Source organism: Saimiri boliviensis, chromosome 2 (assembly GCF_048565385.1).
Source record: "Saimiri boliviensis isolate mSaiBol1 chromosome 2, mSaiBol1.pri, whole genome shotgun sequence".
Lineage (NCBI taxonomy): Eukaryota > Metazoa > Chordata > Mammalia > Primates > Cebidae > Saimiri > Saimiri boliviensis.
Genome location: NC_133450.1, coordinates 69,772,073 through 69,795,886, shown reverse-complemented (window position 1 = coordinate 69,795,886; position 23,814 = coordinate 69,772,073). Strand labels below are relative to the sequence as shown.

At 45.5% G+C, this 23,814-nt stretch overlaps 1 long non-coding RNA gene across 1 annotated transcript in view; it reads left to right on the top strand.

The window, feature by feature from the left end:
• Positions 1-15,858: 15,858 nt before the first annotated feature.
• LOC141583588 (uncharacterized) overlaps positions 15,859-23,814 on the top strand; it is a 52,752-nt gene continuing 44,796 nt past the window's right edge. The window contains exon 1 of the long non-coding RNA XR_012516249.1: positions 15,859-23,515. This is a non-coding gene — a long non-coding RNA (uncharacterized LOC141583588). The remainder of the gene's footprint in view (positions 23,516-23,814) is intronic.

Sequence of the window (23,814 nt, the reverse complement as noted above, 5' to 3'; positions counted from 1 at the left end):
CCACCCTGAAGAGTTCACGCTGTTTGTGCAATGTTTTTGTTTGTACAGCATTTTTGGCTTTTTGTCATTTCTGGGGCCTCACAGCGTGTGTGGAGGGCGGGGCTGGCACCTGCAGGTGAGGGCACTGAGCCTACTGGTACGAACTCGGCGGGAGGCAGCAGAACCTGGCGCAGGACAGTTGGGCGTGGGGGGACCTCCCCTTACCAGAGCCTGCGGGTGCCCGGCTTCCCCACTCCTGCCCTCCTCCTGGTGAAATGCACCTGCCCTCCCCCGGGGGTGCAGCGGAGAAGATAAGGGTTGTCTTCAGAGAGCCAGGGACCTGGGACACAAGGGAGGGCCCAGGCTGGTTCTAGATGATTCCAAACAGTGAAGAATGCTGTAGTTCAACTTAAAGGAACCTTGAGAGCTTTGGAATGAAGAGTGCTGTCCCGGAGGAGCACCCTGCTTGGGAGCCCCTGTCATAGGAGGCATCACAGCAGAGCTGGGAGCCAGAGTTTGAGGGGAAGGTGGGTGGCTTCCTCCAGCAGGCAGGGGTCCGCGGCACCTCCTCCCTCCTCCTTGATTGGAGTGTCCATGAGTCCGGGACGGGGCAATTTTACCCCCCAGGGGACATTCGGCTGTGTCTGGAGCTAGTTTTCTTGTTATCACACTGTGGGGTGGGGAGAGACATTGCTCATCCACCAGTGAGTGGAGGTCAGGAATACTGCTGATTGTCTCAGGGGAGCCCCCACCAGAGAATTACCAGGCGCAAAATGCCGACAGAGCTGTGGTTGAAGAATCCCGGTTTGGTAAACATTTACATCTGACAAATACCTCAGAAGTCAGTGGTGCACTTTGAAGATGGGGAAACTGAGGCCCAGAGAAGGAAAGGGACTCATTTAGCATCACATGGTGAATCGGGGCAGAGCCAAGAGTAGGATCCCGTGGACTCTCACCCAGGGTACATTCCTCTATACCAGGCCAATCCAGTTACCCGGTTCACCTCAGACACTCACCGGTCTCTGCCAGCCTTTTGCCTGTGTGGACAGTCAAGGCTCAGAGGCCAGCCAAGGGTTAAGACAGTGCTGTGCCTGCACAGTCTTGTCTTAGGGTAAATGTAGTTGCTGCTTGCTGTGTGGCTGCAAGTTGGGAATTGTTTTCTTTTTCTTGCTTTTTCCTACCAGAGTCTGGACTAAGCTCAAACCAGTCTTGCCATCTCATCCCTGAGCCACAAACCCCAGCGGGCTTCCTCGTGTGGTTATCTTAGGTCTAACACAGTGATCGCTGGTACCATTTCTACCCTTAACTGAAACCAGTGTCTTTTCTGCCTGTGGCCGACGGCACGGTTCGCAGATGAAAGGTTTGGCCTCTTTGGTTCAATTAAAGATTCCTCATCTCTGGGTTTATGAGGATGAGTGCGCAAGGAAGGTTTCCAGTGTAGGCTTCTCATCTGGCCATTTCTGCCAATGCCTCTTTTGAGACGTAGAGAGAGGGCCCCAGCCTGGGTGTAGCAACTGATTAGAGGCAGATACATGAAAGCATACTGGAATCTCCCTCAGAATCTGGTGCAAAATGAGACGCCAGGCATGGGTGCCTAATTTGCACATGTGCATTACCCAACCACACTGGAGGGGTGTGGCCATGGGTACCCGTCTCTTCTGTTCATGGGGGCAGTGGGACTGGTCCATAGATCTGTGTCGTTTGCAGGCGGCCCGGCTGAGAAGTAGCCAAAGTTCCTCTTCAAAGTTTCCTGTCTTGCTAAAGAATAAATCATCAAGTGTGCTAACAACTCTTTTTAAGCCCTATCCTATGTAGCTGTTAAACATGCCATGCTTACGGGCACATAGTATATTCTATGTCCTTGTACTTTAACCAAGATATCTATGCTGGACATGCTCACAGGCATATCCCAGCTCAAAGCCTATGCCCCTTACCTGTTTAAAAAAGTTTTAAGTTATTAGCCAATCAGGTTTTAGTTTAGATTACGAGGTCTGGCTCCAACCAAAGGAGATCAGACACAGCAGTAAGGATAACCCCAAATGCATAAGGGATAAATATGTCTGCTTTTCCTTTGTTCATTGTACTTTCATAGCAAGATGGCAAGTGAGGGTACCCTTCCCGCAGTGCAGGAAGTAAAAATTGCTTTATTAAGAGATCCTATGTCTCAATGCTAATTTTTCTTTGTGGCACCGAGCATCTGTTTCCAACAAAACCCATGGATGAAGGTAGGGCAGGTGGGGATGGCGAGTCTGGGCCTGGGGTGGCACATGGATTCCATCTTCGTTTTCTTTTTCTGTTTCTTTTGAAATAATTATAGACTCACAAGAAGTTGCAAAAATAGTACACAGTGTCAGGTGCACCCTTCACCCAGCTTCCTCCAGCGGTGACATCTTATATAACTCTAGTGCTTCATCAAAACCAGATATCTTTCTTCACAATGTAATTAACCAGACTACAGACCGTACTTGGATTTCGCCAGTTTTTATGCACATTCATGTGGTTTCATTTTTCTGTATGTGTTTGCGCATGGCTCTGTGGCATTTTATCCCACCTATAGAGTCATGTAGCCACCATCACAATCAAGATACACAAGGTTCTGTCCCAAGAAGAGTACTCCCTGCTGTGTTCCTTTTATAGTCACACCCATCCTCATAGGCCTAACCCCTTAACTACTTAGCTCATCTCCATCTCTGTGAGCTGGTCGTTCTCAATGTTATGTCAATGGAATCAGGCAGTATGTAACCTTCTGAGACTGGCTTTTTTCACTTAGCTTAATTCCCTTGAAATTCATCAAATTGTTGCATGCATCAATAGTTCCTTCCTTGTTATTATTGAGTAGTAGTCCATGGTATGGATATACCACAATTTGACCCAAATTCCATCAAAATTGTCAACTCCATTGATTGGAGAGTGGCTGCCTGAGATACAGGGATAAGGAATGACTCCCAGCTGGTTAGCAAAGGAAACCCCATGGTGAGCAGCAGTGCTGTTTCTATTCATTAATTCATGCATCCACTCAAGATATTTATTTGGCATCAAATCTGCATCATGAACAGCACAACGGTGAGCAAAGCAGATCCAACTCTAGATATCTGTGAGCTTATGTCTTAGTAGAGGAGACAAATATTTAATAAACAGGAAAAAATATATAATTATAACTTTAAGGAGAAGGAGCAGGGTTCTGGGAGAGAATGAAACTTTGGATGGGATGATTGTTGCAGCCTTGTCCTAGGAAAGGAACAAGATGAAGAGGCTTTGACTCGCGGAGGGGAATGGTGTTCCAGGAACGGCATGTGCGAGGGCTCTGAGGCTGGACAAAGGTGCACAGATTGAAAGAATGAAGAGAAGGAAGAAATGTCAAGACTTATTCAGTGGTCCAAGGTCAGGACAGCCAGAGAGGTGAGCAGATCATCTGGGTCCCAGGAGGAGCATTTTATCTCCAGGGCAAGGAGAATCCATTAGAGCATTTTTTAACGGAGGAAGGGCATTTTCAGGTTTGGGTTTTACGAAGACTGAGCTGACTGCCATGTGGAGACTGGACCTTTGTGGGTGATAACGGAAGCTCAGAGCTATTTGGGAGGTCATGGTGGTCTCCTATGACCATGACCATGGGGGCATGTCTGAGAGCTCATCAGTGGAAATTAAGGGAAGTGGACAGATTGGACACATTGGAAGGGTTGATGTCCAGAAGGTACATGGAAGGGGTGCTGAGGGTTGAGGTGTGTCGGAGTAGAGTACTTGTTCAGCGTCTGCTGATGTCTCTTTGGGTTGTGGGTTCTGGGGAGAGACACATGGGGTGGCAGAAGTAGTGTGGCAGGCCCTGGGAATAGGGCAGAGTTTGTATTCCAGCTACGCCATTCACTGACTGCTTGTGTTTGGAACAGTGACTTAGCTTCACCCAGCCTTTATTTCCCCATCTGTAGAATGGGGATAATCATTATTCAGTGCAGCCAATGCCAGGATCAAAGGGGTCATCACATGTATGGCACCCAGCTCAGTGGCTGGTGCAGAGGCACTCAGCAAGTGATAATCATCTTTTCATCTCCTCTCACTGAGGGCAAGGATTGGATCTCATTCTGACTTGCAATGACAGCATCTGGCAAAACGCTGACACAGGGCCTGTGCTCCATGGAGGCTTGTTAATTTCCTCCCTTTCTATGAGAGTCCTCTCATCCAGGGCCATGTGGTCAGTGCTGGATGGCTGTGGGGATGCTCTGTGAGGTGCGTGGCAGTGCAGGTGGCTCAGAGGACAGATTGGATTGCGTGTAGCACGGAGCACTGTGGTGGATGCTGTGCTAGCTGTCCAGGGCCCTTAGATTTGTTGGAACTGGAGCATTCTTTTTTTTTTTTTTTTTTTTTAAGTGTGTGATTCATACTATATGTTGATCTTTGGAGATTTATTTAAAAAGCATGCCCCCAGGGAGAGGGCTGGAAATGATGACTTTGCAGGTCTCAAGGAGCAGGAATCTGCCATAATTTCTTTGCACAAATGGATGTTCTTTCTCTTCCCTCCGCTTTTTAACATTTTGTTGGTCCAGATACATCTTCCATCTTCATGTATGTTTGGCACTGCGGAGTTTTTTGCTCGCCCTCCCCCTTCCAAAAGCTGTTGTTAAATCTTTCAGCTGATGGACTTTTACATCGAGGAAATCTGGCTGTGCCTGGCTTCCCTGCCCTGCCAACCCCTTTCGTGATGTATTGAGTCACTGTGAGCAAGGCTGGACAAGCCAGACAGATCCTGTCTGAAGGTTTTCTGAGTTCTGGCGGTCTCTCTTTGCTGTCCAGAGCTTCTGAATGCAGATGGGGATATTTTATTATTTGGTAGCATATAACTTCCTCAGCATGGTCTCTTGGGGGGTTATTACTGGTGAACTCGGAGACATTTGCTACACATCAGATTTTACCCTCTGACAAAGCAAACCACTAAATGAGAAACAATTCACGTCAATAACTTGTATAGTATAGAAAGGATATGAAAGCAAGATGTCCACTGTAAGGCAAGAAGGCAAAGGAAAATTATTTCCTCCCATCCTTTCCCCTTGTAGTGAATAGTCATTGCTGTGTTGTAATGAATGGTGCCAGGTCTAGGTGTTGTCAGAGATTGGCTGGTGGCTGACAAAACACGACTCCACACTCAATTCAACACGAGCACAGAGCACAGGAGTGGGCAGGTGGGAAGGAGGAGTTCTCTGGGCTGGGAAAGCACGGATTTCAGGGTGGATGGGAGCCACCTGGCCTCCTGTCCTCCCCTCCTCTGTGCTGCTCCAGGTCAGGAGTGTTGGACACCCTGGGTGACAAGCTACTCACCACCTGCCAAGGATGCCCACGCATCTGTGGGTGGGTCCAATGTGTGGGCACAGCTGCCTGCAATGCTGGCCCTCGTGGTCTCTGATCTAGGGCTGGGAACCCACTGGACAGCCCCTCCCTTTGCCCACGGGCAGCCCTTCGGAGAGGTGAGAGATGATATGGTAGGATGGCAGTGCCAGGTGTGGATCTGAGTCCAGGCTGTCTGTTTGTGTCCTCTGGGATGCAGGAATGCCCACGGGGCCCATCTCATGGGATGAAGAGAATTAAATGAGGCAACACATGGCCGGTGTCCAGTGCTGGAGGCCTCACAGGACAGGGAAGTGACCCTGGACGTGGTTCTTGGGATGGTATAAGGACGCTGGTGGGTGCCTGGCAGTATGTCCTGTGAGCACCACACACTGAGACTCTTGCCAAGCAGTCATGGGGGTGGGGAGCCTGCACTGGAGCAACCCATTCCCATCTGTTTCCCATGCTGTGATTCCTGGGGGAATGACTTCTGAGACACTCTGGCTGCTTGGATATTCTGAGCCCGATCCCCCAGGACCAGGGTTTGGGGGGGCCTTGCCTCGTGATTGTTGACGTGCTTTTGTTCCTCCTGACCTGTGTTCCTTGGGCTGGTTTCCTCCTGTCATTTTCATATTGCATTTCATGTGTCTTTTCATGCTGCCCCAAGTCCTTTTAGTTTTTGAGCCAGGCAGGGTGCTCTGCCCCGCTGACAACACAGTGTCTGCCCATTCCCCGGCCCCGTCACTCCCACCTGGCGGGTGCAGGCCTGGGGCTGTGAGAAGTAGTTCAACGTGGGCGTTGGGTGGGGTGGTCTCTGGACAGCCCCCCTCCAGCATCCCTCTACCCTCTCGATGCCCTGCCACATATCCTGGCCGGGCCCCACATCCCTCATGGGCAATGCCCCCTTGCCCTACTCCATGAGCACTCCTTGTTCCTAAACCATCTGGAGGCCGCAGGCTCCTAGACCCCTGCCTCAGCTGGGCCACATCCTTTCCTAGAATGGTTGCTTGACTTTTTTTCCATCCTCGAAACACTTGAAGAGCCCAGGATTAGGGTACGTGCTGCTTAAAGAGAAGCAAAAGATGAGTCTGCAGCTTGGGGCACTGGGAAGGTGGGACTTACGGGACTTGAGCTGGAGCTGTTCTTTCAGGCAAAGGCTGAAACCCCCAGTGGAAAAGGGAGGGGTTGGGCTTAGGAAAGTGGCAGTGGAAATTGACACATGGATCCTGGGGCCATGATCTGAGAGATGCTCTGCCCACAGCTGCTTCTTTGGAATGAGTGAGGACGCATTTTCCATCCTGGGATGCTAATGAGTCCCAGGGAACAAAGCAGCGGTAGGCAGGTGCCTCCCTGAATCAGGTCACAGCTCTGTCTTTGAATCCCTCAGCCTAGTGTAACCTCGGGTGACATGGCTGGGCTTGCCTGTTTGACAAGAGGCATTTATGGAGCCTGTTGATCCCCATGGTGGCTCCACTCACTGGGACCTGGCTTGTGTGTGTCCTCCTGGCTAGCCAGACCCCATTCACGGTGTGTGCACCCACAATCACGCCAGGCTCCCCTTCCAATTGTGCCCTTCTTTCCAGATACTCACGTACCCACACTAACTCCACACCCAGCTGTTCAAACACACCCACACACCCACAGGCACACAAGCTCACACTCAGTGCCATGTATTACCAAGTGCCCATATGCATTTCCACAAACACTCCGGCCCACACATGCATACACACCCCCCTCCACTCACCCTCAACATTCTTTTCTTCCCCAGGGAAGAGTGGGGATGGGCGTCTGTGGTGTTTAATCTGGGCAGACCCCTCCTGGCTCTGTGCTAGTGTTGAACTCGGTGAACTCCATGTGGAGTTGTGCTTTGTCAGCCGCCAGCCAATCTCTGCCAACACCTAGACCCCGCAGCATTCACTAAAACACAGCAACGAGTATTCACTGCATGCGACTGGGCTAAGGGGTGCCCAGAGGACTGGTGAAACATTGTTTTGGGTGTGCCTATGTGTTTCTGGAAGAGGTTAGCTTTCGAATCCTTAGACAGAATAGGGAAGATCTGCCCTCGCTAATGTGATGGGCATCCCTGATCCATTGAGGGCCCGAATAGACCAAGAAGATGGAGGAAGAGCCTATTTTTTTCCTCTCTCGCTCTCCTTGAGCTGGGATAGCTGTCTTCTCCTGCCCTCAGGCAATACCTGGGACTTACATGAGTGCTCCCACCCTCAGTTCTCAGGCCTTTGGCCTTGGACTCCGTGACATCATCGCTTTCCTGGGTCTCCATCTTGCAGATTAGATGGTGAGACTTCTCTGCCTCCGTAATTGCATAAGCCAATTCCCATAACAAACGTCCTCTTATGTATCTGTCTATGTATCTATATCCTATCGGTTCTGTTTCTCTAGAGGACTCTGACTAATACAGTATCCTTTCCGGAAAACGCCCCCATTTTACACATGGAGCAGCAGCTTCCTTCTTCCAACCCAGCTCACACTCATCCTCCTCCTGGTATCAACAGCCTGAGTTTCTTCTGGGGACCTGCCCTTTCCCTGGTCTCAGTCCACAGGGTTCATCCAGGGCTGACCCCACCCCGGGCTCTGGGAAGTGATTTGGACCTGGCCAAAGACCAGCTTCCTCTGGCCATGGCCACAGGGCAGAGATGGACAGGTGAGCCAGCTTGGCCAATGGAAATGCTGTTTTGTCTGTGGCTGGAACTTTCCAGAAGGAGACTGTTCCCTTGACTGTACTGAGGGATGGTGAGTCCAGAGCTGCTGGACCCTGTGTGAGGTGGGATATGCTTCTATGACACTGGTGCTCCTGGGTCAGCTGTGCCTAGAGGGTGGCCATTCTTGGACTTCCCTGTGGGCCCCAATAGCCCTCCTTCTGCCCAGATTAGCTGGTGTTGGGCTTCTATCCCTTGCACCCATAGGGAGCTGGGGCAGGGGTGCCAGGCCTTGAAGCAATCTGGGGTGAAGTGGGAGCTCAGGAGTGGTCAGGCTCGATGAGAAGAAAGTTTAGTCACTAGAGAAATGGTGAAGCCAGGATTAGAATTCAAGGCTCTCCTTTCCAAATCTCAACCTTCCTTCCTGCGGGCTCTGGCGTGAGCCTTCTTCACCACCATCAGTGGCATTGTAAGGGGAGCCAAGGGGCCTCCCCTTTCCACAAGTGAGGCTGGGAGCCTAACCCTCCTCACCCCTCCCTGACCCAAGGCAGAGCTTGTGCCAGCGTCCCTTAATGACGCCCATCAGGCTGTAGGTGTCCCTCTGAGAGTAACCTATGCTTAGAAGATGGCAGCTGGACTCCACTTCGGGGAGGGGCCAGTGGGGAGTGTGAAGGGCCGGGCTTCTCTGTGGTCCGACGGCTAATAGGTTTACCATGGCTCAGGACAGGGAGAGTGCGGGAAGGTCCTCAGGGTTCATGGGCAAGTGACGTGGTGTCTCATGTGGTGCCAGCTTCATTTTACTTATACAGATTGTTCCCACCTTCCCCAAACAGATGTCACCTCTTCCAGGAAGCTTTTCCTGGTCCTCTGGGCTGGGCTAGAAGGCCCTTTCCCCCACATTAACTTCTGTGTTTGCTTATAGGTGACATTTGTCACTCAGGACTGGGGATTTGCGGTTGACATCCTGCATGCGTAATGTCCCTGGGGACAAGGACTGTGTCTTATTCACATCTGTCCTTCTGTGTCAGACACACCGCAGATGGCGAGGAAATATTTGCTGAGGTTCTTGTGCATTTCCTAGCTGGTCATACTTGGACAACATCTGGCCATTTTTCTAAGCCTCACTTTCTTCTACTGCAAATGGAGTTCATAAAAATACTTACACAAAAATTGCTATGGGAGGTTCTATTGATGTCTGGCCCCATATCTCCTTAGCCGGTCTTGAGTTTACCTGCAGCCACAGAGGGCCATTCCAGCTGAGGGCAGTTTTCTTTCTCAGGGTCCTGGGCCATCTGCTGCTCTGATGAAGGGTGTTCCCTGGCTCACAAGTCATGGGGGTTTGTTCCCAGCCTGCAAGTGCAATTCAGGACTTCAGGGGAATTACCGTCCCCAGTGGTAACCCCCCAGTCAATGGAGATGGGACCCAATGAGGAAGGGAAGCAGAGGAGAAAAGCACCAGCCTCCTCCCTCCTTCCTTGGATGGAACAATTCTGAGTTGCCCTACATCGTTTCCCAGAGGGTCCCCCTCAAAGCAGAGATGCAATTGCCTACAGAGGTGACCAGCTCATTAGCACCCCATTTGCTGGCCCAGCTCTTCTCTGCTCCCCAATCTGTTACTCATTCTTTCTGGGACAATCTTGACTGCACTAGTTCTGGTCTTTGGGTCTGCTTTAGAAAAATGGAAATAGAGACAGTTTTGAGAGCAAAACAAAAGAGTTCACAAAACAGTTCACCTACAGAGCTTATCACTGTGCCTGGCATATGGGAAGTGCCTCATGACTGTGGGCCACCATGGCTATGATGCTTACCCTAACTACACTATCAACATTGTCACCACCACCATCACCACGATCATCAAGGGCATGCCTTCTCTTTAGGACTGAAGCTGCCTAACTTAATGAGGATAGATTCCACCCATATCATCTTCATCTTCTCACCTCAGAACCTGGGTCAGGCATTTGGTCCATCTGAGTTGCAGATCAGATGCCTATCAGATGTCCCGGGAACTCGTCCCTGGTCTTGGCACCTGCTAGAGGCCCTGGTGCAGCTGCCTTTTCTGCCTTTGAACTGTAAGGTAGGGGCTCAAGTGTCCCCCTTGGAGGATAGCCGGGGGATTCCGCCCCTCCCTGTGGGCCTGGCAATCCCCTGCAGCCTGGTTCCAGCAGGAAGATCCAGCGATTTGCAGAAGGCAGTCATTTTCTGGGCCCAGATGGCTGCACCCCCAGCCCTCCCCCATCAAGATGCTCATCCCTCCTGCTCTATGGTCCAGTGATTAAAGCAAACATATTCAAAGCAATGAATTGAGCCAAATCAAAGGAAAGAAGAAGAATGCATAAAACCCCAGCAGTTTAAATTTCGTTTTGGAATATCAAAGGAATATTGAAATATAGGAATCTCAAATACCAATTCATTACTTAAAAAAATGTTTTGGATTTACAGACTCAATTTCAATGGGATGAAGCCTGCTGTCTTTAAGAGGCTCCCATATAATATAAACTTCAGTGGGTTTAAAGGAAACAGATTGGAAACTTGGGGCACAGATAGGTTTTCTTTTTCCCTTTTATGCCCAGCTGTGAAGGGTCTAAATTGCAGGGAGACCCAGCGATATTCACTGATTTGTGGTTGAGGTCATCTGGCCTCATGGAGGAGCTCCTGTGTGCCTCGTGTCACATAGGTGCTGAGAGAAGCACAGAGAGAGAAAAAGAGCAGTATGGCATGGTTCCCGCCTTCCAGAAACCTCTGTGCTCTCAAATAAGACTGATCCGGCCACGCATCGTGGCTCACATTGCAACCTGAGGGGCTGGGAGGACTTCTCTCCAATGAAACAACCAAAACTGGTTAAAAAAAAAAAATTAAAGCAACTATTAAAATCTCTAAAAATTGCCCTAAGGGCATACAGCAAATGAAAGAAAACGTTTAAGATAATCTGCGAAATCTGTGGTGACTGATTCACAATCCACTCCTTCCTCTCCTTTTCCAGCTGAGCAGCTCAGAAGCTCCACTCTGGCAGGTGCAGCCAAGAACACAAGATCCCTACCTTCCACCCACTCAGGAGGGGCCTGCCACCACCATTTCTCATCCCCTCCAGCTCCGTGCTGTGGACTCTGTTCCGGGCAAGAGCAGCTGAGAGGTTTGGGGCTGTCTTCCTCAGGTTCTAGGGTGGAAGTCCTACACCCAGCCCTAAATTGTAGGGTGGAAGCACTACCCAGGGGCTGCAGGCCAAGATTATTAAGGCCCCAATCACCCTTACCCCAGTTCCTGATAAGGTGGAAGTTTCACGAGGCAGAAAATCAATAAGAAAATAAAAGGCTTGAACAGCATTATAAACCAACAAACTCTAATTGGGTCATATGTAGTTCTGTGTGTGTGTGTGTGTGTGTGTGTGTGTGTGTGTGTTTAGGAACTGCCACAATCTTTTCCGTAGTGGCTGTACTAGTTTATTTCCACTTCTTCTCATCCTCACTAGCATTTATTCCTTGTCTTTTTGATAATAGCCATTCTGACAGGCAGTGTGAAGTGATATTTCATCGCGGTTTTGACTTGCATGTCTCCAGTGATTTGTAATTTTGAACATTTAAAAAATATACTTGTTGACTATTTGTATGTCTTCTTTTGAGAAATGCCTATTCAGTTCTTTTGCCTATTTTTAATAGAATTATTTGTTTGTTTTTGCCATTGAGTTGTTTGCATTCCTTATATATTCTGGATATTACTCCCTTTTGCGATGCATAGTTTGCAAACATTTTCTCCCATTCTGTGGGCTGTCTCGTCACTCTTTTGTTTTATTTGTTGTGCAGAAGTGTGTTAATTTGATGTAATCCTATTTGTCCATTCTTGCTTTTGTTGCCTTTTTTTTTTGAGATCTTATCCAAAAAATCTTTGCCCAGACCAATGTTATGAAGCACTTTCCTCATGTTTTCTTCTAGTTTACATTTAAGTCTTTAATCCATTTTGGGTTGGTTTTTGTGTATGGTGAGAGATAGAGTCTAAATTGCATTCTTCTGTGTGTGGATATCCAGTGTACCAGGCACCATTCATTGAAGAGACTACTCTTCCCCCTCTGTGTATTGAAAATTGGTTGGCTCTAAGTGTGTGGATTTATTTCTGTACTATCTATTCTGTTTAGTTGGTCTGTGTGTCTGCCTTTATCCCAATACCCTGTTGTTTTGTTGCCATAGCTTTATAGTATATTTTGAAGTCAGATAGTGTGATGCCTCCTGAACTGTTCTTTTTGCTCAAGATTGCTTGGATATTTGGGATCTTTTATGGTTTCATATGAAGCCCACAGCTAACATCATACTAAATGGGTAAAAGTTGAAAGATTTTCCTCTAAGATCTGGAACAAGACAAGAAAGCCCACTTTTACCACTTTTATCCAACATACAACTGAAGTCCTAGTCAGAGCCATTAGTCAAGAGAAAGCAATAAAGAGCATCTGAGTTGAAAAGGAGCTCTTGTCATGTGCCAAAGCCTGGAGATATAGAGGGCAAAAGCACAGTCCCTGCCCCTAGGAGCTTGCAGACTTGACCCATGGCAGAGGTAGACATATGGCTGAATCATCTCAGTGCAATGTTGTGTGTTTGTCTCAGTCTCTTTTGCTGGGAGCTTCTAGAGGGCAGGATGCTAGCTCTCCAAGCTCGGCATTGCCAGTAGTGCTTGGCACCAAGCATGGCACCTTCTGGTGCTGGATAGATATTTGCTAAGTGTCATCAAATTGAATTTGTCTTGTGGCTGGGAGGTGCAGATAATTTCAGCTAGAAAGTTCAGATTGGGGCACACATGGAGAAAGCTCTCATGCTCCTCCCCCTTCTCCATAGTGATGGCTGGAGCCTGCAACTGGCATGTGGGAGCCTGACAACACCTTCCAATGGTGAAGGTGCTATGACATGTGAAACCCAGCAGCCTACCTCAGTTTCTCCAGTAAAACCTTTTTCCTGGCTGAGGTTTGGTAGCCACGGGAAGGCGGAAGACAATGTTGAATGGACAAGGCCTTCTCACTGATTGTGACACTGTCCATCAACCAGGGCTGGACAAGGGTTCTATGCTCACTCTTCCACCCAGTGGCGTTGGGGCTGCGAGTGCCATCTGCCCAGGGGAACCACTCTGGGAGTCTGCTGTGTTCCCAGGTTGCTTCCTCAGCTTGCCTGGCTGATTTGTGTCTCTTCCCCAGGGCCCTCTTCTCCAGATGGGGTAGCCTGGAAGACCCTATAGCTTCACAATTGACCCCTTTCTTGGAACCCCTCTGTCTGTGGACACAGGAAGGCCAGATGGTTTAGTGAAAGGCCATGAGCCTCCAGGAGACCTATGTGCAAAACGTCACTCTAGGACTTACCAGCTGGGTGGCTGTAACCACAGGACTGCTTGAATTTCAGCCTGCTGTCAACTGGCTGGGAATAATCCTTTCTGCCCAGGCCCCTGGCAAGATGATCCAAGCAATCCTGTAAAAGTGCTCTGCAATCTCTATTTTGCCTGTGCTATGCAAAGGCAAATTAACTATTACAGAGGGAACCAACCTTCCTTCCTTCCTTCCTTCCTTTCTTCCTTCCTTCCTCCTTCCCTCCCTTCTTTCTTTCCTTATTTCCTTCCGTCTTTCTCTTTTGACAGAATCTTCTCTGTTTCCAGGCTGGAGTGTAGTGGTACAATCTCGGCTCACTGTAACCTCCGCCTCCTGGGTTCAAGCGATTCTCCTGCCTCAGCCTCCTGAGTAGCTGGGACTACAGCCATGTGCCACCACACCCAGATAATTTTTGCATTTTTAGTACAGACAGAGTTTCACCATGTTGGCCAGGATGGTCTCCATCTCTTGACCTCATGATCTACCCACCTCGGCCTCCCAAAGTGCTGGGATTACAGGCGTGAGCCACTATGTCTGGCTGGAACTTTGTTTCTTTACGCTCAGCCGCATTCACAAAAGGGTGGCGAGAAGTCCTTGGTTCCACTAAAACATTCATGACCTTGAAAACCATTGTCATTCTTACTCAAGTGGTCCCTCTTCAACCCGTTTCCCTGTACCACCTGCTGTGGCTCCCAGCACCACCCCTTTAGTTGGGGATGCCTTTAGAATTCCTGCGTATCTTTCAGCGCCCAAGAAAATGCCAATCAATGCCTCTGACACCTCCTCCTTCCTGGAGACATGAAGTCCTTCTTCTCCGATACATCCTTCCTTGGCTTAAAACCCTTCTGGGGTCCCTTTGTTCTCAGGATAAAGCCCTTTTCCCCTTTCTCTGCCCCAGGTTTCAAGGACCTCCATGAGGTGCCCCTGCCTGCCTGGCCGCCCTGGTCCCTTACACTGCCTGCTCATACTCAGCTCTTCCTCCCTACGTTGTCCTCCCTAATGGTCCCTTATGCTTTCTTAGTCCTCTTTACTCCTAGGGCTCCACTTAGAAGGGGACTTCTCCAGGAAGCCCTGCTGGTGGGCTCCCCTACCATCCAGGCTCATCCCAGTGACAGCACCCACCTGCTCTCTTGAAACAGAAGGTTTACGTGTCTGTGTCTCTTGCCCCTGAAAGGGAAGAATCATGCCTTATTTTCTGTTGTGGCTTCTCATATAGGACAGAGCTTGGACCTAGGATGTGTCTATCCAGTGAATGAATGAATGAATGAATGAATGAGAGCATTACCCTTGGATCAGGCTGCACTGATTGGCACTGCAAAGTCTGTTGGCTGCCAATGCCAAATCCAGTCTCCCCATCCTGGTATCTGTGCTGTATGGAGGTAAGTCAGGAGTAAATCCTGATGGGACTGAGGTGGTGATGTTTATCTTATGTTCCTTGCCAGTGACTGATTTGTGGATGAGTGCATGACCTGATTCTCCCAATGAGAAGCAAGGAGAAGTCTGAGAAGGAGGCATAGAGGAAAGGGTGCTCCTTGCTCCTAATGAATGGGGCGCAGGTCCTGTGTTCTACGTCTGTGGATCCATCAAGGTTGTATAGCAGGAAGAAAAAATAGTAAGGCCCTGGGCTGGAGGGGGATGCTGTGGCTGTGACAGGTTGGCTCTCTGGACCCCATGTGAGAATGAATGGTTGCAGCATTGCTCGGGAGAGGTGGCTATCTCGCAGTGGTGTCTGCCATCAACCAATGTGGTTGGTGGGAGTAAGGAAACCCCTCCATGGTGGCAAGACATGACTTGACAAGCATACAGAAACAGCTCCCTCTCAACCCACAATCGTCTGCACAACCTGGGTGAATCAAATATACATTTAGATGATTCTTGGAGTCACTGGTGTTTGTACATGTTCACAAGCTCAAGACAAAAAATATGTATATGTTTCAGATTTGTTTCATGTACATGGAAATAGTATCACATTGGTTGAACTTCGTAAGGCTGGGGGCTCAGGCTCCACATCTGCAGCTTGAGATAAAACCGGGCAATTACCAAGGCAGGCCACCTCCTGGAACCGCTTCAGACAAAGCCCCAGCAGCCATAATTGTGGACTCCAATGGAACAGAGATGTTCCAAGAATGTTTGCAACCACTGGGATTGCATCACATGCTCTCTGGGTCCCTGGCTGAGGCTTCCTACCACAGGACAGCAGCTTTCCTTGTGGAGAGCAGGCAGGGATTTCCAGAGCCTTGCCTGTGGGCCCTACACGTCCCTGCCCCACTCAGTGGCTGCCAGTCCCATCCAGCTTGTCTCAGAGGAAGGGAGAGGGAGGCTCCTAAGACTGTCCATACCACCAAAACCAGAAGGAGGAGAGAGAACACCAAGAACAGGAACTCGGTTTCCCCTGACAACTGGAAGTCTTCTTTGCCCCTCCTTGGAAAGAAATGATTTCCCAAAACTTCTGTGGTCCTGAGCTCTCCTTCTCAGGAAAGAGGAGACTTCTTAAGACATGCTGAGAGACCCCTCTTTTTCCTTTCTCACCTCAGAAAAGTTGAAGATGGAATAAATTGTAAAGGCCATTGAAGACAACTTTCTTTGAACATGGAAGCATTCTGATGTCCAAAAAAGAAATCACAGTATCAGTTGGGATTCCATGGGCATAAAGATCCTCAAAGACAGATCCAAACTCCCCTTCCATATTCTGTGTGAATGCAGTGCCCACCTTACAGTTTCTGGTGGTACTGTAGGGCTAGATTCCCACATTGCCATCAGGCTAAACTCCCATGTGCTGCCTCAACTCATCTGACCCAGTTTTATGATTTTTCTTTCTGTTCTTTGCACCTGGGGCCCTTGGGGACCTCAGTTCACTCCCTTGGTTTACTCACAACCACTCTGATAGGGTTTGGATCTGTGTCCTCACCCAAATCACATGTTCAAATGTAATTCACAATGCTGGAGGTGGGGCCTGGGAGGGGGTGATTAGATCATGAGAGTGGTTGCTAATGGTTTAGCACCATCCCCCTAGTGCTGTTCTGGTGTTAGAGTTCTCAGGAGATCTGGTTGTTTAAAAGTGTGGAGCACCTTCCCCTGACTTCCTCCTTCTCCGTCGTAAGATGTGTCTGCTTCCCATTTGCCTTCCACCATGATTGTAAGTTTCCTGAGGACTCCCCAGAAGCAGAAGTTACTGTGTTTCCTAGACAGCCTGCAGAACCATGAGACAATTAAACCTCATTTTTTCAGAAATCACCTAGTCTCGGCTGGGCATGGTGGCTCACACCTATAAAGTCAGCATTTTGGGATGCCAAGGCGGGTGGATCACCTGAGGTTGGGAGTTTGAGACCAGCCTGACCAACATGAAGAAACCCTGTCTCTACTAAAAATACAAAATTAGTGGGTGTGGGGTGCATGCCTGTAATCCCACCTACTCGAGAGGTTGAGGGAGGAGAATCACTTGAAGATGAAAGGCAGAGGTTGCAGTGAGCTGAGATTGCGGCATTGCACTCCAGCCTGGGCAACAAGAGCAAAACTATGCCTCAAAACAAAACAAAACAAAACAAAACAAAACAAAACAAAACCTGGTCTCAGGTATTTCTTTACAGCAATGTGAGAATGAACTAACACACACACACATTTACTCACAGTCCCACTTCCTTTGAGTGTGTGTCAGATTTTATTCAGTAACATTTGCTTAAATATTAATGAGCTTAAAATTAAATATTAGTTTTTTCAACATATAAATCTTGGGCAGATACAATTTAGTCCATCACACCTAGCAAACTTGCTGAACTTGTTAATTCTGATAAATGTGTGCATAGATTCTCTTAGGCTTTCCAGATGAACAAGAATATTATCTGTGAATAACGACACTCCTGTTTCCTCCTTTCCAATATTTACACCCTTTCTTTTTTTCCTTACTTTCTGCCTTGGCTGGGACCTCCAGTAAATGTTAAATAGAAACAATGAAATCAGAAATTTTGTCTTATTTTGATTTTAAAAAGAAAGACTAGTATTTCATCACTGAGTAGGATGTTTGTACAGGTTTTTGACAGATACTCTTTGTCAATTTAAGAAAATTCCCTTCACAGTGTCTGAGGGTTTCTGCCATGAATTGAATTTAAATCAAATGTTTTTTCTGCAAATGTTGAGGGCCTTCCTCTTCTCCTTCTTCTCAGAGGCATTGAGAAGATCCAGCCAGATCTGAGAACTCTGTCGCGAGAACAGCGCTAGTGGGAGGGTGCTAACCCATTAGAAACTGCTCCCTTATCCATTTCTTCGTGCAAAATCACTCCACAGTCCATTTGTTCTGCCTTTCCTTTTTAGTCCCTACCTGAGGCTGATCTGTCACATTCAAGTGCTTCTTTCAAATACCAAAGCAATTTCCACGCAGGAGAGAGACTGAGTTTAAAGGATTTTCACAAAGTCACATGGCTAGTGAGTGTTGTCAGGGGACTAAAACCCCAGGATTGCTGCTTCACGGTTGGGATCAGGGGAAGGAGCAGGGTGGAGATCAACTGCTGGGGACCTCGGTGAAGGGAAGGAGTGGCCGTTGATTCTTCTTCCTTCCCTGTGGCAGGCAGCTTCCACAGCAGCCTCAGTGATCCCACCTATTGGTACTCATGCCCTTGGGTAGTCCCTTCCCCTTGAGTGTGGGCTGGATCTAGTGACTTACTTCTAAAAAATAGGATATGGCAGAAATAGTGGCATGCCACTTCCAAGATTAAATTATAAAAAAGACTGTGTCTTTCATCTTGGATGTGGGCTGTCTTACTGTTTTGGGCTGCTTGCTGTAGAGGAAGCTTGCTGCTGTATTGTGGGCCACTCTATGGGGAGGCCCAGATGAGGAGAACTGAGAGAGCCAACAGCCAGTGAGACACAGAGACCTATGTGAGTGAGCTTGCAAGCAGATCTCCCTCCAGTTGAGTCTTCAGATGAAACAGCAGCCACAGCCATGCTCAGATTTCTGACCTAGGGAGAATATGAAATAACACATGTTTATTGTTTTAAGCTGCTAAATTTTGGGAAATAACAGGTCAATATTATTCAAGAACAGAAATGCAAAAATCCTAAACAAAATATTAGTGAACCAAATCCAGAAAGGTAGAAAAAAGAAAAAAATATATAATTTAATCTAAATCTAGTATTCCAGATATGCAAAGCAGAATCAACATTAGAAAATGTATTAGGAAAATTCACCATATTAACAGCTTAAAGAAGACAAATCATATGATGATCTCAATATTTGCAGAAAAAACATTTGATTAAATTCAATTAATGGCAGAAACCCTTAGCAACTACGAAGGGAATTTTCTTAAGTTGATTAACAGTATCTGCCAAAAATCTGTACCAAATATCCTACTCAATGGTAAAATGTTAAAATCTTTACCTTCAAATTAAAATAAGACAGACCTTTCTGCTATCATTGCTTCTATTTAACATTTGATGGAGGTTCTAGTCAATGTAGAAAGTAAGGAAAGAAAAGAAAGGCTGTAAATATTGTAAGGGAAGAAACGGGAGTGTCATTATTCACAGATAGTGTTCTCGTCCCTCTGGGAAACCTGAGAATCTCTGCACAAGTTTATCAGAATTAATGACAGAGGTTAGCAAGTTTGCAAGATATTGTGAACTAAATGTATACCCCACAAATTTGTATGTTGAAACCCTGACCCCTAATGTGACTGTATTTGAAGATAGGACCTTCAATGAGAGTATTAAGGTTAAATGAGTTCATAAGGGTGGGGCCCTAATTCAATAGCACCAGTGCCCTTATGAGAAGAGAAAAAAGACACCAGAGATCTCTCTCCTTCCGTGTGCACACAGAGGAAAGGCCTTGTGAGGACACAGCAGAGAGGAAGCTGTCTGCAACAAAAGAGAGAGATTTCACCAAAACCAAGCCTGGAGACACCTTGATCTTGAACTTCCAGTCTCTACAACTGTGATACATTTCTGTTCTCTGAGCCACCCAGTCTGTGGCATTCTGTTATAGCAACCCTAGCAAACTATATGCTTAGATATAAAAGCAATTTATGCAAATATTGGTCACATTTTTATATATCAACAGTGAACAGTTAGAAAAGCAATACAAATATAGTATTTACAGCAATAACAAAAATTAAAGTACTTTGGAATAGAACAAACAAAATAGTTCAAGATTAAGTAGGAAACTATAAAAATGTAGTGAAAGGCATTAAAAATAACTGAATTGAGGGAGATGACATCGATACGGATGGGATAATGTACTATTTCATAAACATCAGTTTTTTCCAAATCGATTTATTGATCCAAAGCTATTTTTATCAAACTCTAAAAGGTTTTCTTTTTTACTATTTTTTTTTTCTTGGAAGAAATTTGGCATTTGATTTTAAAATTTATCTAACAAATCCAAAGACCAAGAATAGTAAAGAGCCTCCTGAAGAAGAAACAGCAATCAGGATGACTTGCCCTGGCAGGTATCAAGAATGTAAAATGATTGTAACTCAGACAGTGTGGCATATGTACAAGGACAGACAAATAGACAAAAGGAACAGAAAAAAATATCCAGAAACAAACTAATGCCTTGTGCCGATCTGGTATGTGACACATTGGCAGGCAAGACAAAGGAAAGAAAGTTTTACTGGTCAATAAATGGAGCTAGAACAATTGGTAATTTAAATTGAAAAAAGAAAATGAGTAACAACTCCACAGAGGGATCAAGCACTTGAATATGCAAGGCAAGCATTCTAATGTGTTAACACAAAAGTTAAGAGACAATTTTGATGAAGTCAGAGTTTTGTCAGTCTTTCCTTTTAAGGCTTGCCGCTTGTTTCTTGGTGTCATCTTTAAGAAATCTGTCTCTACCCAAAGGCCATAAAAACAGAGAAGTTCTGATTATCAAAAGATTTCATGAAAAGTGAAAAGACAAGCTCCAAACTATAACATAGTTTAAAACATCATAATTGGCATAAGATTGGCATCTAGAACATCACTATTCAATAGAAATAACATGGAAAGTATATAGGTAGTTTTAGAATTTTTAGTAGCTGCAATTAAAGACAAAAAAAGAAACAGGTATAATTTTAATATTAATGTTAACATTAATAGATGTAATAAAGTGTTTGACAGATAATATTTTACACTGCTTCAGTTTTTAAATGTGATTAAACTTTTAGTTCCTCAGTAGTACTTAGTTCCTCAGTATTTAGTACTCACTTCCTCAGCAGTACTTAGTTCCTCAGTATGTCCCACAGTGGTGGCTGAGACTGCTTACAATTGCCTTATATGCCCAACTTTTGGAAAGAAGATTACATTTTTTTAATGATTCAGATACATACCCTTTCTCGGTTTCCTGCGCTTAGAGGATAGGTACAGAATTATTTTATTCTGGAAGTTAAATTTTTATTTTTAAATATTAAGAAAACTTTGAACATGGAAAAAATAATTCATAATCCTACCTTGGACATTCCCGTGTAACCCTTGCACACACCCTCCACACTACATACATCACACACGTGTGCACACACATGCACAGTCACACTGTTGCCCTTCTGACTAGGTTCAGGTCAGTCCTGTTTGCCTGCTGAGAGCCCTGCACCCTTCAATATGAGTGTAACCCCAGCATTTAGTACACAGAAAGTGAGCAATAAAGATTTGTTGAATAACTGGGTTCTGAGACCTGTAGATTCTATTTTTCAACATGCATTATTATATCAAAACACATTTTCAGTTTGTCTTCATAGTGATCCTACCCAAAGGCTGAAGAGCATTTCATGGAGTTCTGTGCACACCGTCCCAAGCCTTTGGCATGTAATGAGTAGCTCTGCAAGTACTGTGTCACAGACAACACTTCAAGGGACATCTCTGGCACACAGCTTTATCTTCTATTGAGTTATGTCTTTAGCATGCTATTTCAAGGGTGATGATACTAGCCCAAAGCCTAGGATTATATTTACAGCTCTTGAGAGATGTTGCCAAATTGCTTTCCAAAAAGGTCATACCCATTCCTTCTGCTCTGGATCTGGGTTACAACATAACATTGCTAGCAGTTTTACCAGCAGTTTGTCTACTGTTAAAACAATTTCTTTTGCTAAATACATTAGATTGCTTACGGGCTGCATTTGGTTACATGTTTATATTTTTTTTCATCAGACTTGCTTGTATTTTTCATCTGAAATTTTCTCTTTGGCTTCAAAGCTGAGAAAATAATTACCCCTTCCACACCTGACAAATATTTGATTCTCTTTTTCTTTGCTAGGTTTTTTTTTTACATATATATAATCTAATTTTATGTATAGCTTTTTAATTGAAAAATAATCTATCAGCATTGCAGAAGATTTTGAAATACAGGAAAACATTGGTTATAATACCATCACCTCATCAGAGAGCTATTGTTTTTTTAAGTCCCTTTCAGTATTTTTCCATAGGCATACGTATTTCACATAGTTTTAGGAATAAGCAGAGATGATTGTACATTCTGCTTTTTCACTTAACATCATGGCATAAGCATTTTTCCATTAAGATTGTGCTTAAGAAGACATTTTGCCTCTTGCCTTCTTAAGCATGATCTTAATGGCTACATAGTATTTCACTGAGTGAATATACCCTGTAACTTGATTACCTCTCCAACTTTTGGGCACCTAGTTGTTCTCAATTTTTTACTATTATGGATAATTCATCAACAAATATCTTATGCATAAAATCTTTGAGTTTACTTATTTATTTTTTTTTTAGAACAGATTCCCAGAGCCACATTTCTGGTAATGAGTAATGAGTATCAACTCCTAGCAAACAAACATGTTTGCCTATTCCATATCATTCTCCTCTTCTTCCTTACAAACAGACCCTCAGATTCTGCTCAGAGTAGCAATGGTCCCAGTGTAAATTTAGCTTCCCAGATGTCCTGGTAGTTGACATTGCTCTTTGATTCAATAAGAAGCAAATAGCAGCCTGTATCTTCAGGCTTCTAGGAAAACTATTGCTTTCTAGTTTAAAAAGAAGTGATTTTTGAGATCACAAGAATGGAAGCCACTCCCTAAGCTGGAAAAGGAGACAGAGAAAGACTCTGGTCATTGATGATATCATGGGATGATACATCAGCCCCAAACTCCACCTCTGGGCTCCTGGACTATTTCTAATTCCAGGATAATCATTCTGTTCCCTCCAGTAAGTTCTCCTGAAACTCAGGTTTACAACTATGCCCCACTTCTGATGTTAACATTTTTCTTCTACTCACCATTTTGTTTCTGATTTCAAGAGCAATAAATGTTTACTGCATAAAATTTGGAAAATACAAAGAAAAAAATTCAAAATCATTCAGAATCCCATACCCAGAGTTAATACCTAAGAAGGTGTTAGTATGGTCTTTTTTCACATTGGTATTATTTACACACTTATGTACAATTCTGCTGCTGGTGCCTGTCATACTACCGCTCATACACATCCAACAAGCACACAGTCAATCAATGGATAAGTAAGTGGATGATTTTGTGTCCCAGATCTTAACAGAGTAACTGACACATATTGGTCACCAATACATCTTTGTTGAATGAATGCGTAAGGCAATGAATGAACACTTTTGAGCTGGGTTTGTAGCCTGGCTCATAGTATCTTCACATTAAAACGGAAGAAAGTAATTAGATACTGTTTCTTCATAACGTTATATCAGAAACATATTCTCATGTCCCTAAAAACTCTGTTATTTTTAATGGCTGCGTAGTATCTTAACACTTCATTTTTATTGGTTCCCTACTGTTGGCTATTTAAAGGGTTTTAATTTTTCACTGTTACATAAGCTATTATGGTTAGCAACTATGTGCGTGACTTTTTCTGTGTACATATTTTAAATAGGTTCCCCAATATGGCATTACTAGGTCAAATTTCCTCATATATTGATATTAATGTAAATCTAATGAGAAATATTGTTCTGGTTCATGTCCAGACCAGCAAGATATACACTGTCTGTATTATTTTATGCTCAACAGCCCTGAATACTATTAATGCTTTTAAAATCACAATTGCATTTCTCTGACAACTAGGGATTATAAGGAGATTGAGGATGAACAAGATGGGAAAAACCCAAAATGATTATTTTAAAAGTGGAGATAATTTAGTGCTCCTTAACATATGCTAATATTTCTATTTCTAGGGAAGCATTTTAATAATGGCCTCAGTCTCCCCTTCTATACAATAAGAAGCAGGAGAGAGAGTCATCACAGTTCTTTCCATTCTGGTGGGCTGCAGTTCTGGATCTTTCTCAAGCATTCGTAGGAATGTGAGTTTCTTTTCTGCCCTGCACTGGTTCTTTGTGTCAAGGGAGAACTTGTCTGAGAGTTGACAATATGGTTTTTTGAGCTCAACAGTCCTCTGGCTTGACTCTGACAAAGGCCTAACCTTGGCATAGCAATTAGAGTAAATAATATTTGTAGAGTTCATTGTAATTTTCAGATCAACTCCATGTGCCTTAGCTTTGAAATTCAAAATACTCCTGAGGGAAGGTTGGTACAGGTACTGATCGACTTACGACCTATGCAACTTATGACCATTCGACTTTACGACCACAATCGCTAGCCA